This window comes from Cherax quadricarinatus, chromosome 83 (assembly GCF_038502225.1).
Source record: "Cherax quadricarinatus isolate ZL_2023a chromosome 83, ASM3850222v1, whole genome shotgun sequence".
NCBI classification, from domain to species: domain Eukaryota; kingdom Metazoa; phylum Arthropoda; class Malacostraca; order Decapoda; family Parastacidae; genus Cherax; species Cherax quadricarinatus.
The window spans coordinates 6,241,952-6,257,639 of record NC_091374.1 but is presented as its reverse complement, the minus strand read 5'-3'; the positions used below and the strand labels follow the sequence as shown (position 1 = coordinate 6,257,639).

The 15,688-nt window shown below is 41.8% G+C and overlaps 1 protein-coding gene across 1 annotated transcript in view; it reads right to left on the bottom strand.

Annotated features, from left to right (window-relative positions):
- Dh31 (diuretic hormone class 2) overlaps nt 1-14,685 on the bottom strand; it is a 135,825-nt gene extending 121,140 nt beyond the window's left edge. Inside the window, exon 1 of the mRNA XM_053796292.2 lies at nt 14,501-14,685. The gene's annotated coding sequence lies outside the window, so the exon portion shown is untranslated. The remainder of the gene's footprint in view (nt 1-14,500) is intronic.
- Between the last annotated feature and the right edge of the window lie 1,003 nt (nt 14,686-15,688).

Below are 15,688 nucleotides of genomic sequence, written 5' to 3'. Positions count from 1 at the left end.
GCACGGCAATCTCGTGTCCCCAGCACGGCAATCTCGTGTCTCCAGCACGGCAATCTCGTGTCTCCAGCACGGCAATCTCATGTCTCCAGCACGGCAATCTCATGTCCCCAGCACGGCAATCTCATGTCCCCAGCACGGCAATCTCGTGTCCCCAGCACGGCAATCTCGTGTCTCCAGCACGGCAATCTCGTGTCTCCAGCACGGCAATCTCATGTCCCCAGCACGGCAATCTCGTGTCCCCAGCACGGCAATCTCGTGTCCCCAGCACGGCAATTTCGTGTCCCCAGCACGGCAATCCCATGTCCCCAGCACGGCAATCTCATGTCCCCAGCACGGCAATCTCGTGTCCCCAGCACGGCAATCTCATGTCCCCAGCACGGCAATCTCGTGTCCCCAGCACGGCAATCTCCTGTCCCCAGCATGGCAATCTCATGTCCCCAGCACGGCAATCTCATGTCCCCAGCACGGCAATCTCATGTCCCCAGCACGGCAATCTCATGTCCCCAGCACGGCAATCTTCTCGTGCACTGTGGCATGTAAGAGCATTATTCAAGTGAGTGAGAGCGAAAAAGGGGTGCAGGACTCTCATTCTTGCAGGAGTGCCATTCTTGCAGGACTCTCATTCTTGCAGGAGTGCCATTCTTGCAGGACTCATTCTTGCAGGAGTGCCATTCTTGCAGGACTCTCATTCTTGCAGGAGTGCCATTCTTGCAGGACTCATTCTTGCATGTGTGCCATTCTTGCAGGACTCTCATTCTTGCAGAAGTGCCATTCTTGCAGGACTCTCATTCTTGCAGGACTCTCATTCTTGCAGGAGTCTCATTCTTGCAGGACTCTCATTCTTGCAGGAGTGTCATTCTTGCAGGACTCTCATTCTTGCAGGACTCTCATTCTTGCAGGAGTCTCATTCTTGCAGGACTCTCATTCTTGCAGGAGTCTCATTCTTGCAGGAGTCTCATTCTTGCAGGAGTCTCATTCTTGCAGGAGTCTCATTCTTGCAGGAGTCTCATTCTTGCAGGACTCTCATTCTTGCAGGAGTCTCATTCTTGCAGGAGTCTCATTCTTGCAGGAGTGTCATTCTTGCAGGAGTGCCATTCTTGTAGGAGTGTCATTCTTGCAGGAGTGTCATTCTTGCAGGAGTGTCATTCTTGCAGGAGTGTCATTCTTGCAGGAGTGTCATTCTTGCAGGAGTGTCATTCTTGCAGGAGTGTCATTCTTGCAGGAGTGTCATTCTTGCAGGAGTGTCATTCTTGCAGGAGTGTCATTCTTGCAGTCAGAGTGACACTCACAGCGCACACTACTCTTACACTCTTGTTTATCTCACGTCTGTTGTTACGACCTGAGAACCTACTGAACCACCTCTCATATATACTTAAGTAACTGACTGGATCAACTGACTGTTGAACCTCCACTGTTGAACCTCCAGTGTTGAACCTCCACTGTTGAACCTCCACTGTTGAATCTCCACTGTTGAACCTCCACTGTTGAACCTCCACTGTTGAACCTTCACTGTTGAACCTCCACTGTTGAACCTCCACTGTTGAACCTCCACTGTTGAACCTCCACTGTTGAACCTCCACTGTTGAACCTCCACTGTTGAACCTCCACTGTTGAACCTCCACTGGGACACTAACTGTTGTATTTCACGTGTTCGTCCTCGTGTCAAGTCACGCTTACCTGGACAACCCTAAATGTGTTCCATTGAGTACTAGTGTACTCTTGTAGAGTACGTCAACAATGTCAACTTTGTTTATTTAATTTGATCTTTTATTTATTCGTTTTTTTTTATCTCGCACTGAACTGCTGGGAAGATTCTCACGTTTATTGTGAATGTTATAAGATATTCGCGTAAAGGGTTTAGGTATTTGTATATAGAGGTTTAATTATTAAAAGAATATTTTGCAGTGGGGAATATATGACTATATTGAATATTTGAGTATATTGGGAAGTATTTTTAACATCTGGTATGTTGCTGACTCGTCACTGATCGTGGACCTGATTCCTCTGCTGAGAAAAAGAGAGAGAGGGAGAGAGAGATGCCTGAGGCAGTATCAGAGGCTGTTGCCGTCAGTTCAAAGCCTGGTTGGCCTTCCTGACCTGCTATTGTTTGTGTCTCTGCTGTTGTTATGTTTACTTGGTGGTGGTAGTGGTGGTGGTGGTAGTGGTGGTGGTGGTGGTGGTGGTGGCGGCGGTGGTGGCGGTGGTGGTAGTGGCGGTGGTAATAGTGGTGGTGGTGGTGATAGTGGTGGTGGTCGCGGTGGTTGTGGTGGTGGCGGTGGTGGTGGCGATGGTGGTGGTGGTAGTGGTGGTAGTGGTAATGGTGGTGGCGGTGGTGGTAGTGGTGGTGGCGGTGGTGGTAGTGGTGGTGGCGGTGGTGGTTGTGGTGGTGGCGGTAGTGGTGGTGGTGGTGGCGGTGGTGGTTGTGGTGGTGGCGGTAGTGGTGGTGGTAGGGGTAGTGGTAATGGTTGTGACGGTCCTTATCTACCAAAAGGAGGTGACAGGCACTGTTGTAGCCCCCTCAGTGAGATGAGGGTGGCACCCTCTCCCCCTGTATCACCCCAGGCACTCAGTGCCTGGGGTGAAACAAGCGTTCCTATCGTCGCTCCTCTTACCATCTTTACTCTGATTTCTGTTTCTTAAAGAACAAGAGTCGTGAAGGTACCAATATTTGCAACCTCTCTCTCTCTCTCTCTCTCTCTCTCTCTCTCTCTCTCGTACTCTTTAAGAGAGAATATAAGCTCTTTCTTCCTCTCTAAGAGGCACAAATTTTCAAGAGGAAGGTATACTACATGTTTTGAGTGCCACACCAGCAAGGCTGCGGAACACTGTCACAAACAGACTGGTTAATCCGAATATCGGCAATTTAGTCTGGCATTTGGTAGGGCTACACATGTAAGTTAACACCAGAAATTCACAAAGCATATTGCAAACAGTCATAAGTTTATATTCTTTACTCTAACTTGTAACTGGAGGTAATCAGGTTTGATCCAATGAAGGGAAGGGTCAGGCGCAGCTCCCGAGTGGTGAATTCTGTATATACTGTAAATATTAGAGTTAGTGTTATCTCTAATTGTTATCAGAAGCTAGTGAGGCTGATCGACGTAGGTTATGAGGAAATACTTGGAGCCATGATTCGACCCCTGAAAACACAAAGTGGTAAGTTCAAACACACACACACACACACACACACACACACACACACACACACACACACACAAAATTCCCCCTCACGTACATACACCATTGTTCCTTCACACTGTTGACAGCTCTGGGCCCACAATTGTTTGTGTCAATCACACAACAGTCAAGGGAAGTGAAGTGAGCGTCAACCAGCGCCCCTCTGCACTCTCCCCTACCTGGCAGGGAAGGGCAGGGCTAAAACTAGCGCCTCTCAGCACACTCCCCTACATCACAAGGAACAACAGGGCGACAACTAAGTCATGTCAACCCGCTGCAATACCCTAGGAGACTTCAGGGACAAGGAAGTATAAATGTCCTTAACAACACAAAACACAATACTCATGTCACCTTGGAAAGACTGAGTGACCACAACATCAACTCTCGTAACTGTAACTCAGTGTATACAGAACAGACAGGACGTTGTACCGACAAACACTTATTGCTGTAACAAAATTTCTGTAAACGTATTATTACACTGGATCAAAAAAAAAAAATTCTATACTCTTCCAACACGATAAACATTTCAACCACACTAGTAAATGGAACGGAATTGTTATTACTCTCAGAAGTGTCTGCATATATAAATTTGGGAACCAAATTTATGGTGGAGAAACATATTCTGGTGGATCAATGATACATTAGCAAAATAATTGAACAAAGTTTACTTGTGGTCTCATACGAAGCTTGTGTTAGATATATTGAAGTATTGTAAACTAGTGGTGAATAGGTTACTTGCAGTCTTAGTGACTTTGGTGTAGATGACAGGCTTTAAACTCCATTAGGCAAGCAGTACCATCATAGCTCAGTAGGTCTATTGTGGTGCTCCTTGCGTGTTGTTTATGCTGCCTCTTACCTCCTGTGTACATTCTGCCGAAGATGGTTCTAGGCAGGGGTCGAAATGTGCAGTCTCAGATTACTTTTATCTTGCTGATGTGTCGGATATCTTTCATATCACAAACACACACACAGCAAAGCACAGCATAGCACAGCACAGCGTAGCACAGCACAGATCCCCTCCAATCGTGGAGTTTATTTTCTATACGAATCTCGTCCTCAGTCACTCTTCCCATCTGACATACTTCAAGGAAATGGCTTCTGCTTTGCCATCTGTCACCGTGGTATACACGTATTATTATTCTACCTGTACATATTGTATATACCTGTATATAGTGGGTGTAGGCAAAGTATATATTATAGTGTTCTGCTGTGTGTTTGCTCCCATCACGACCAGGTCTCACAGACCATTCATTACCTGTGTTCGTAATAGAGGTTCATACTAATTCTGAGGCGTATCTGAGTTCCGAATGGTCTGGATCGCCTCTGAATGCTCCCGAGTGCTTTTGAATGCTTCTGAGTGCCTCTAAATGCTTCTGATTGCAACTGAGTGCTCCTGAATGCTTATGAGTGCCTCTGAATGCTTCTAAGTACCTCTAAATGCTCCTGATTGCATCTGAGTGCTCCTGAATGGTTATGAGTGCCTCTGAATGCTTCTGAGTACTTCTAAATGCATCTGAGTGCTCCTGAATGGTTATGAGTGCCTCTGAATGCTTCTGAGTACTTCTAAATGCTCCTGATTGCATCTGAGTGCTCCTGAATGGTTATGAGTGCCTCTGAATGCTTCTGAGTACTTCTAAATGCTCCTGATTGCATCTGAGTGCTCCTGAATGGTTATGAGTGCCTCTGAATGCTTCTGAGTACGTCTAAATGCTCCTGATTGCATCTGAGTGCTCCTGAATGGTTATGAGTACCTTTGAATGCTTCTGAGTACCTATAAAACTCCTGAGTGCTTCTGAGTGCTCCTGAGCGCCTATGAATACTTCTGAGTGCCTATAAATGCTCCTGAGTGCTGCTTGCACTCACACTAACATTCTCGTTATATAAAATTTAGCATATAAATGCTACCCGAAATTTTTGCCTGATGCGCCTAGCATATTAATATAATAAACCTATATATATATATATAATTTACTTTCAGGCTCGTAGACATCGTCGCTGGAAGCAAAAATATTATTTTTGAAAAATGTTCACATTTAGACCCGGAAATAAGCGTCACTGAATATAGAAATATGAGAAATAATGAACATATTTCATATTTATTTCCTGATGTGATTATATTTTGTTTTCTATAAAGTTCAACTATACGTAAAAAAAATAGGAAAAAAATAGGTGAAATATTTCAGTAATTACCAATTACAATTTAAAACTGAAATTAACAGTAAAGGTATATAATTTTTTTCATAACCAGTCGTGGTAGGGAAAAAAATATGCAATTTTTTTTTTTGACTGTGGATAGTTTTGTTCGTCAGGAAAGAGGATGTTTACTGACGCGGGTTTTAGTCTTATATATGATACGTCAAAAGATGACCCACAGCTGGAGTTTTCGGTCATCTGACCGAGACCTTCCACTGGCTTACCAGTCCACCCATTTAAAAATTTAAATTAGGTACTAGGTGATGGTGATATATAGGAAAGAGAACTGTGTAGTTACAGGGAGTCCGTTTCTATTTCAGCTTTGTCAGTCCACTTTTGTGTGGGTCTATTTTGGTCTCTGAGAGGTCTACCTTAGTCTGTGTGTGTTTGCTTTGGTCTGTGTGTGTCCACCTTGGTCTGTGTGTGTCTACCTTGGTCTGAGTGTGTCCACCTTGGTGTGAGTGTGTCCACCTTGGTGTGAGTGTGTCCACCTTGGTGTGAGTGTGTCCACCTTGGTGTGAGTGTGTCCACCTTGGTGTGAGTGTGTCCACCTTGGTCTGAGTGTGTCCACCTTGGTCTGAGTGTGTCCACCTTGGTCTGAGTGTGTCCACCTTGACCTGATTGTGTCCATCTTGATCTGAGTGTGTCCACCTTGGTCTGTGTGTGTCTACCTTGATCTGAGTGTGTCCACCTTGGTTTGAGTGTGTCCACCTTGGTCTGAATGTGTCCACCTTGATCTGAGTGTGTCCACCTTGGTCTGAGGGTGTCCACCTTGGTTTCTGTGAGGTCCACCTTGGTCTGAGGGTGTCCACCTTGGTTTCTGTGAGGTCCACCTTGGTCTGAGGGTGTCCACCTTAGTTTCTGTGGGGTCCACCTTGGTCTGAGGGTGTCCACCTTAGTTTCTGTGAAGTCCACCTTGGTCTGAGGGTGTCCACCTTAGTTTCTGTGGGGCTCACCTTGGTCTGAGGGTGTCCACCTTGGTTTCTGTGGGGTCTGAGGGTGTCCACCTTAGTTTCTGTGGGGTTCACCTTGGTCTGAGGGTGTCCACCTTGGTTTCTGTGGGATCCATCATGCGAAACATCTCAATCTGTTTCCCATAAACTACATTACAAACTTTGTTTACCGCGAAATATCATTTATTTTCCAGATTGCTCACTATCACCGTTAACATTTCAATATAAACTGTGTTCAGTACCCCTTTGTCTCCATAATTCTCCTCCTGTCACAGACACCCCGAGTTCCCTCTCATTTCCCGCTACCTTTGCCTCCTGTCTATTTTTTAAGCCGTTCTGTTATGTTATTGACTAAAGATCTTTGATATTCTGTAAGCTGATCTGTCATATTAGACAGTCATGTTAGACAGTCATTCTATAAGTTAATTTACTGTTAGAATTATCTATCCCTGGTTTAGGCTTCATAGATGCAGTCTTGTTGATGACTGAGAAACTTGTGCAGTGTTAGGGTATTTTTATTGTGGAAACATTTTGCCAGAGTGGTTTCATCAGTCCAATATGGAGAGGAGCAGAAGATGAGAAGTATGAGGTGATCAGTCCCCGAGCCTGGAGATATGTTCAGTCTATCAATTTAAATAAATGTACAGTATATGCGCGGAGGTGCTTATATACTGCAGACAGGCGAAGTGAAGCAGTTGGAGGCGGCGTCACCAGTGGTCAAAATCCACTAGTGGAAGTAAATCAGGCCTATAGGTGAGGCAAGCGTTGAAGATTACATACAGCCTTAAGGAGCACGTAAGTTCCCCCGTCTTCTAATAACATGTTCAGTTTTCCCACTATAATCTACCTTGTCCATAATTACTACAACATTTGCTTTGTTTGGTGAGGTGAAGTCCAGGATCTTTCCTTAATTCATGGTATAACTTAACAAATCTTTGATACCAATAGTGTTGTGTTGGTATCAAACAGTGTTGTAGGTGTGAGCTTTGCTCACACCTCTACAACACTGTTGTGCTCAAAGATTTGCTAGGTTATACCATGAATAAAAGAAAGATTCCAGACTTCACCTTACGAAACAGACAAAGGAAATATGATAGTAATTATCGACAAGGTAGAAAACTGAACATGATAGACAGAGAGACTCAGGCGCCCCCTGATGACCCTGGTGTAAGTGAGACTCAGGCGCCCCCTGATGACCCTGGTGTAAGTGAGACTCAGGCGCCCCCTGATGACCCTGGTGTAAGTGAGACTCGGGCGCCCCCTGATGACCCTGGTGTAAGTGAGACTCAGGCGCCCCCTGATGACCCTGGTGTAAGTGAGACTCAGGCGCCCCCTGATGACCCTGGTGTAAGTGAGACTCAGGCGCCCCCTGATGACCCTGGTGTAAGTGAGAAGCTTTTAACCAAATAAACCAGTCAGTCTTGCGACAGAATTGAACTTAAGATTTACTGCATTAACTTAAGTAAGGAAGATAATAGTTACATTAATTATCGGGCATTGATTACTTTCCTCGTTAGAAAGAGTTATTATCAAGACGAAAGTAATGGAAGAATTATTTTTTAAAGGGAAGCGCTTAACCCGCAGGAGTCATACAGCGCCGGGGGAATGGGTGGTGATTAGGTTTGATGCGAGGCAGGGGATTGCAATTCCAGTTATGTTAGGTAAGGTTTTGATGAATGGTTTGAAAAACCGACAAGTTGAAGATTGAGACACTTATGCAGCATATGGGAATCTTTATTCAGGAAACGTTTCGCCACACAGTGGCTTCATCAGTCCAGTACAAAGAGGAAGGTGTAAGGAGAGGAGGAGAATGAGGTAATCAGTCCCTTGTAAGGAGAGGAGGAGAATGAGGTAATCAGTCCCTTGTAAGGAGAGGAGGAGAATGAGGTAATCAGTCCCTTGTAAGGAGAGGAGGAGAATGAGGTAATCAGTCTCTACAAGATTGATGGACTGAACACATCGACTCCAGGTTGAGGGACTGATTACCTCATTCTCCTCCTCTCCTTACACCTTCCTCTTTGTATTGGACTGATGAAGCCACTGTGTGGCGAAACGTTTCCTGAATAAAGATTCCCATATGCTGCATAAGTGTCTCAATCTAGGTAAGGTTTGTCGGGAAAGAGGACAAGTGTTTCCTGACCCTCAGCTGGAGCTTTCGGTCATCTGCCGAGGCCTTCCACTGGCTTACTTCTCCACCCCATAATTATGGTTAAAATTAAAGCCATTAACATCTCCAGTTCCTTGGATGAAGAGCCCTTCACCAGCATCTGAGCACTAGTCGTGGGTCCCACGGAAATATGTGAAGGTAAACATTCTATATATTATGCATTATTTATATGTTGGGAAGTCATTATACACTACTGGTCGTTCATTATATCCTTCATTATACACCGTTAAGTGTACATCTTACAGTGTACTACTGGTCGTTCATTATATCCTTCATTATACACCGTTAAGTGTACATCTTACAATGTACTACTGGTCGTTCATTATATCCTTCATTATACACCGTTAAGTGTACATCTTACAGTGTACTACTGGTCGTTCATTATATCCTTCATTATACACCGTTAAGTGTACATCTTACAGTGTACTACTGGTCGTTCATTATATCCTTCATTATACACCGTTAAGTGTACATCTTACAGTGTACTACTGGTCGTTCATTATATCCTTCATTATACACCGTTAAGTGTACATCTTACAGTGTACTACTGGTCGTTCATTATATCCTTCATTATACACCGTTAAGTGTACATCTTACAGTGTACTACTGGTCGTTCATTATATCCTTCATTATACACCGTTAAGTGTACATCTTACAGTGTACTACTGGTCGTTCATTATATCCTTCATTATACACCGTTAAGTGTACTTCTTACAGTGTACTACTGGTCGTTCATTATATCCTTCATTATACACCGTTAAGTGTACATCTTACCTTCATTATACACCGTTAAGTGTACTTCTTACAGTGTACTATGTTAAGTGTACTTCTTACAGTGTATATAACCTAAAACTGTATTTAGTCCAGTGTTTGAGGGAGTGAGATATTCTTGCTTGGTGAGTTGTATAATCGTACGGGTTTAGCGCTCCCCATGATTATAATGATAATAAAACTTCATTAACAATCCACTGCTTCCTCTATAATAACAATAATAATAATAATAATAATAATAATAATAATCCATGGACAAGTGGTACAGAATTCTTGGTCAGTAAGTGGTGTGTGTTGTAAGAGGCGACTAAAGTGCCGGCAGCAAGGGGCTAGTAACCCCGTCTCCTGTATATATTACTAAATTTAAAAAGAGAAACTATCGTTTTTCTTTTTAGGTCACTCTGCCTCGGTGGGATACGGCCAGTTCGTTGAAAAATATTAATAATAAATATCTTTATTTCTACAAGTATATGATACAACTTATACAGACCATAGTTGACAACATTGACATACTGGGTAGAAAGTCCCGGGTTATGTAGAGCATTTCTCGCGAATTAAGTTAATCTTGTTCCCCAGGATGCGACCCACACCAGTCGGCTAACACCCTGGTACCTATTTGCTTGCTAGGTGAACATGGACAGCAGGTGTCTTAAGGAAACACGCTCCAATGTTTCCACCCGTACTGGGGATCGAACCAATGACCCCCAGTGTGTGAACTAAGTGCGCTACCAACCAAACCACGGGACGCCACTGAACCGATGGTTCTCTCAACAAAACTCTAAATAATTATTTCATTTAAACTAATCTCGTTATCTCATTGTCGGTTCTGAAAGTGAGAACAGAGAATAAGGAACTCACATAGGAAGAGTGGAACATTACAGTAAGTCTGCTGCCCATGCTAGGCAAGTCTAACACCTACTCATATACCCGTCCAACTTGCCTAAATGACGCTGCCTGGCAGTTTGTTCCACTTATCTACAACTCTATTGCCAAATCATTATTCTCCTGTATCATTTTTGACTAAAAATTACCTAAATTGAAGCCATTACTGCGAATTTTGTCATGATTAGAAATACAAAATAAGACGAATCTACTGAAGAAGACCTCATCTCGAGGTCAAAATACAAATTTTTCTGAGTGTTTCTCACACTTAGATTTTTTTTTCACGCAGCTGCAATGTTAAGCTACTGAAGGATTTTACTCATTATTATGATTCTGAATTTCAGGCTAAATGACTGAAGAAACTGTAAATAACACGAGTGACAACAGATCACAGAACGACTGGGACTCGAACCCGCGACAATCAGTCTTAAAACTTTCAGACCAGTGTTACATAGTCTGTGAATTTAAGGTCATACCTTATATATATATATATATATATATATATATATATATATATATATATATATATATATATATATATATGCAAAACAACCACTCTGAAAGAATAGAGAAATTCCAAGCGCTTTCGTGACTACTCACATTATCAAGTTCCTTGATAATGTGAGTACTCACGAAAGCGCTTGGAATTTCTCTATTCTTTCAGAGTGGTTGTTTTGCATATTCTGAAATCACCTGTTTACTGTGATCTTATTGCATATTATATATATAAATATATATATATATATATATATATATATATATATATATATATATATATATATATATATATATATATATATATATATATATATGTCGTGCCGAATACGTAAAACTGGTCAATTAGCAAGAACTCATTTAAAATTAAGTCCTTTCTGAAATTTTCTCTTATACGTTTAAAGATATATTTTTTCATTAATGTTAATGTAAAAATTTTTAATTTTGCACCAAAAGGAACTTAGAAAACTTACCTAACCTTATTATAACAAGAGCAATTTATTTTAGCCTAACCCAATTAAATATATTTTAAATACGTTTACAATAATTTAATACTAAACAAACACAGTGAAATATATTTTTTTCGTTAGGTTCAGAATGATTTTGGCGAAATTATTGCATACACAAATTTTAACTTGTCCTATATGGCAAGATGAACTTTGCTATTTAAGCCAAGATCGCAAGTTCTGCCTATTCGGCACGACATATATATATATATATATATATATATATATATATATATATATATATATATATATATATATATATATATATATATATATATATATATATATATATATATATAATATAATATAATATAATATATATATATATATATATATATATATATATATATATATATATATATATATATATATATATATATAGGGTTGTCTTGATGGTGTGATGAGCTTTTGATCCAAAGAACTGGAGCTAGCCTTCCCTTTCCCTGGATCAAACCTGATTACCATCCCTTCCTCTGCTGTTTCATAATCAATTTCACTAAAATAATATTCGTTGACTAAGTAATTAGTTCTACTGTTTTCACGAACGCTGTTCTAAGATATCAGTAGATAGGCTAGTTAATCGGGTTTCAATCCTATCGACTACATCAGGGTGGTTAAGGCTTCCTGGCACCTGTGCATCACCTGATGTGAATACTTTACTCTTTAAGTCAGTATGTATAAGTTTATTGTTTCTATGTATGAATGTATGTATAGTGTTATTATTGATGTTTCACTCGCGAAACATCGTTAAAATAAAAACTTGATGTACAGTCTGTCTTTACCATGTAACAACATCAGAAGGCTAAAAGCATGGTAAGGAAGTTGAGAATCTTTAGTACTACGTATAATGTTTAGCTACTTGTAGACGGGCGAACTTTTAACAAAGTTAATGTCTCAGTGCACAGCAGGATCCCAACCTAAACACTCTGTATCACACTGCAGCATCTCAGCCAGATGGGATCTGGCTGAGATGCTGAGGGGCGAGAGTACTGTGTACTTTGATACAGAGTGTGCAGGTTCGAATCCTGGCATTGGCTGAGAGATAATGTTTGTTAATACTACGTGTGATATGAATGAATAATTTAAGAATCACTGAGCCATGTGAATTTATAAATAGTGGCACCAGTGCCATTAAACTGACGTGTGTTATATTGTCATAGAGGAGCTGAAGGTTGAACTCAGTGCGTGAGTTTTAAACCTTAACAGTGTGAGAAGAACGCATAATTATGCTGTTCAAAGAGTGAATGTGAACCTGCTGGTGGTTCTTGAACCTTGCTTTACCAGGAATCAAGATTACAACAGCACCAGCTGCAACACCAGCTGCAACACTCCTCGTGCCAGCTGCAACACTCCTCGTGCATGCCATGTACATCATGCAACAACAAAAAATCCCAAACTTTGCAAATGTAACTTTGGACGACTATTGGGTCTCTGCTAGACCATTATCTGGTCGCTGCTGACCAGATAATGGTCCAGGGAGGACCGAATAAAAACTTGCATAAAGTTACCATTCCAGTGTCGTAATGTTTTCCAGGCGGTACTGGTGGTAACATTAGGACATGTGTCCTTAAGACACCTGCTGTCTGTGTTCACCTAGCAGTAAAATAGGTACCTGGGTGTTAGCCGGCTGGTTACGGTCGCATCCTGGGGACAAAATTACCATAATTTGCCCGAGATGTTATACATAACAAGGGACTTCCTATAAAGTATTATATCTTTGATGTCAGCTATGGTCTTTATGCCTTGTACATGTACTTGTAGAAATAAGGATTGTAATTATTATTATTATTATTATTAATTATTATTATTATTATTATTATTATTATTATTATTATTATTATTACAGAGTGTGTCGCTGCTGAAATATTGCTTCTTGGTAAAACGAAACACAATAAATCAGAGGAGATTAATAATCAGTCTTGGAGAGACGTAAGTCCGTCCTGTCCTCCAGCTCTTAATATTTATAACTAATTAATGCGTTAACGACCATCTATGACAATATAACACGACAGTACCACTAAATTATTATAAGTTTTAATTTTCGTTTCGAAATTACTCTGGGTTTTCTGTGATTAGATAAAAGAAATTTACAATGGTGGTTATACAAGTCTATTTTAACAGGAATGGTGGAGTCGATATCGACCAATGGCTAAAAATGGACTAAAACTGCAGTAAAATATAGAGCGTGGCGGAATGTTCACTGCCAGGAGGTGTGTCACTGCTCAATAAACTTGTCCCTCGGGATTAAATTCAGAGTCACGATCAGATTCACGCCACACTCACTGTGCTGCTTCCACACTCTACCGTATTTTTAACTGTGTTTATATATATGTATGTACGTACGTATGTACGTACGTATGTATGTTATATATATATATATATATATATATATATATATATATATATATATATATATATATATATATATATATAATTTGTTGTATACATATATCTCGGTCACGAAGTAATGTCAGACTGAGTGGTACAAGCAGCAAAACGACCTTTTAATTTGTCGGGTGATGTTGTGTATAGTGATGATACCTATGGCTATTACACTCGTGTGTAATAGCAGTGAGTGGAGCTTTCTCTCTCTCTCTCTCTCTCTCTCTCTCTCTCTCTCTCTCTACTACCTGACAGCCATGGGGAAATTTATCACTTGACACGAAATTACGGTGTATTCTCACGAAGTGCTTGTTAGCGCCGCCTCCTGCATAACACTCTTCGCCCTCCCTCACAACCTTCCTTCATCCACGCATCAATAAACCATCCTCAGAGATGGTAATTCCCAGGTAACTCCAGCTGGAACGAAACCTCTCTAAATATTCAAGACTGGAATGCCTGACGCAGTCCCCAGCTCACTGCCCATACTGAAGAGTCTTCCAGCACAGGATGACAACTTTAATTACCTAATGTACAAAATCCATTCAACGTTATGAAATGTTAGTTTTTTAACCGCAGAAAAAAATGCAAAGAAGACCAGAATTTAGTATATTTCCATTCATTTAATATTTGGGAATTAACGTTATAAAAACACAAGGACCTAAAGTGAGTATTTACCTCATAGTGGAAAAAGAACCAGATATCCGCCCCCACTATGTAGCTCTCATACAAAGTTGAGTAGCAACACTGCTGACATGCATAATTTAGTTTAAGAAAATCCCAGCGTCAGTGACACCAGGTGATTCTTCTTTCAGTGTTTCCCAAAGATTCACCTTCCCTAGGGTTAGTTAGGGAATTAACCTTACCTGTGCCATGGCTACACCCAGTCCAGGCAAGACAAACAGTACCACATTACCAGATCTTAAGAACACGGAGGCAAACAAGATAATGCAAACTTAAGAAATTTTTGTACTTACGGTAAACCGTGGTCGTGGTGACAAGGATGTACAAATGTGCCGCTGGCGGTGGTGTAGCCTGCGGGAGTGTATCCGTGTAGAGAGGGGGCCGGAAAGGGGGGCTACGGGTAGTGGGTTAACGGAGGTGGTAGCGAGTCACGGAGGGACAGTCGACGGCCTCTTCTCCAGACTGACGCCCGCGTTGGAGTCACGCGAAGCTCCCCTTGCAGGCCGGTTATATAGCCCCAGGTTTCCCGCCAACCCCCGTCCCGCCTTCCCGCCAAAAGCCCCGCCCATCAAGTCCACCTACGCCATCGGCTTGCCTTACATATTAAGTGATTCTATGTGAGATATTGCCGCTTTTGGGCCATGATGTACAGCTGACATGAGCTAGAAAACGAGTGAGTGATGAGCTAGAGGCATAGAGAAGCGCCAGAGAATCGCTCGCAACATCCGCTGGCAATTTCGTGACCTGACTCTTAACATAGACCAGTATGAAAATGACTTTCTGGCCAACGAAGGTTGCATACATGAAGATCATTAATAATGCTGGTAAATGAAATAACGTAACGTGTTTTTTTCATTGCTTATACACGTTTCGTCGTGGCACGGACGATGGAAAGATGGGGAAGACGAAGAAGAGAAGGAGGAGGAACAATAGGACAAGAAAAATGTGTAAGAGGAGAAAAGGAAGACAAGGAAGATGAAAACAAAGTAGACAAAGACGCATAGGAGGAAAAAGAGCAGCAGAAGCAGCAGCAGGAGGTAGGAAAAATAAAGAGGGGTAAGGGGGTTAAAGGGGAGTAGAGGCCATGACGTAAGAGTGACGTCAAAACAAGAGCCCTGGTCATCAGGCAGCAAGAGGAAAACAGAGGAAAACCGTCTTCCCCAGGATGGAAATTGCTGGATTTTCCACAGTCTGCCCACGAAGTGACATTTTATGTATAATTAAATTTCTTATGCAGCGAATTGCGCAGCGACCCTGAACGTTTGCGAGGGAGTGTTACAGTGCGTAGAGCGGGACATAACAAAGCAGGGAGGGTTGTAACGGCTAGCTGGCTGAGACGTTAGTGGCTGAAATGTGAGTGGCCAAGACGTTAGTGGCTATAATATTATTGGTAGAGACGTTAGTGGCTAAGTTGCTAGTTGTTAGTTAAGACGTTAGTGAGTTCTTAGGATATCTGCGTTAGTGGCTGGAAAGTGCTAGCA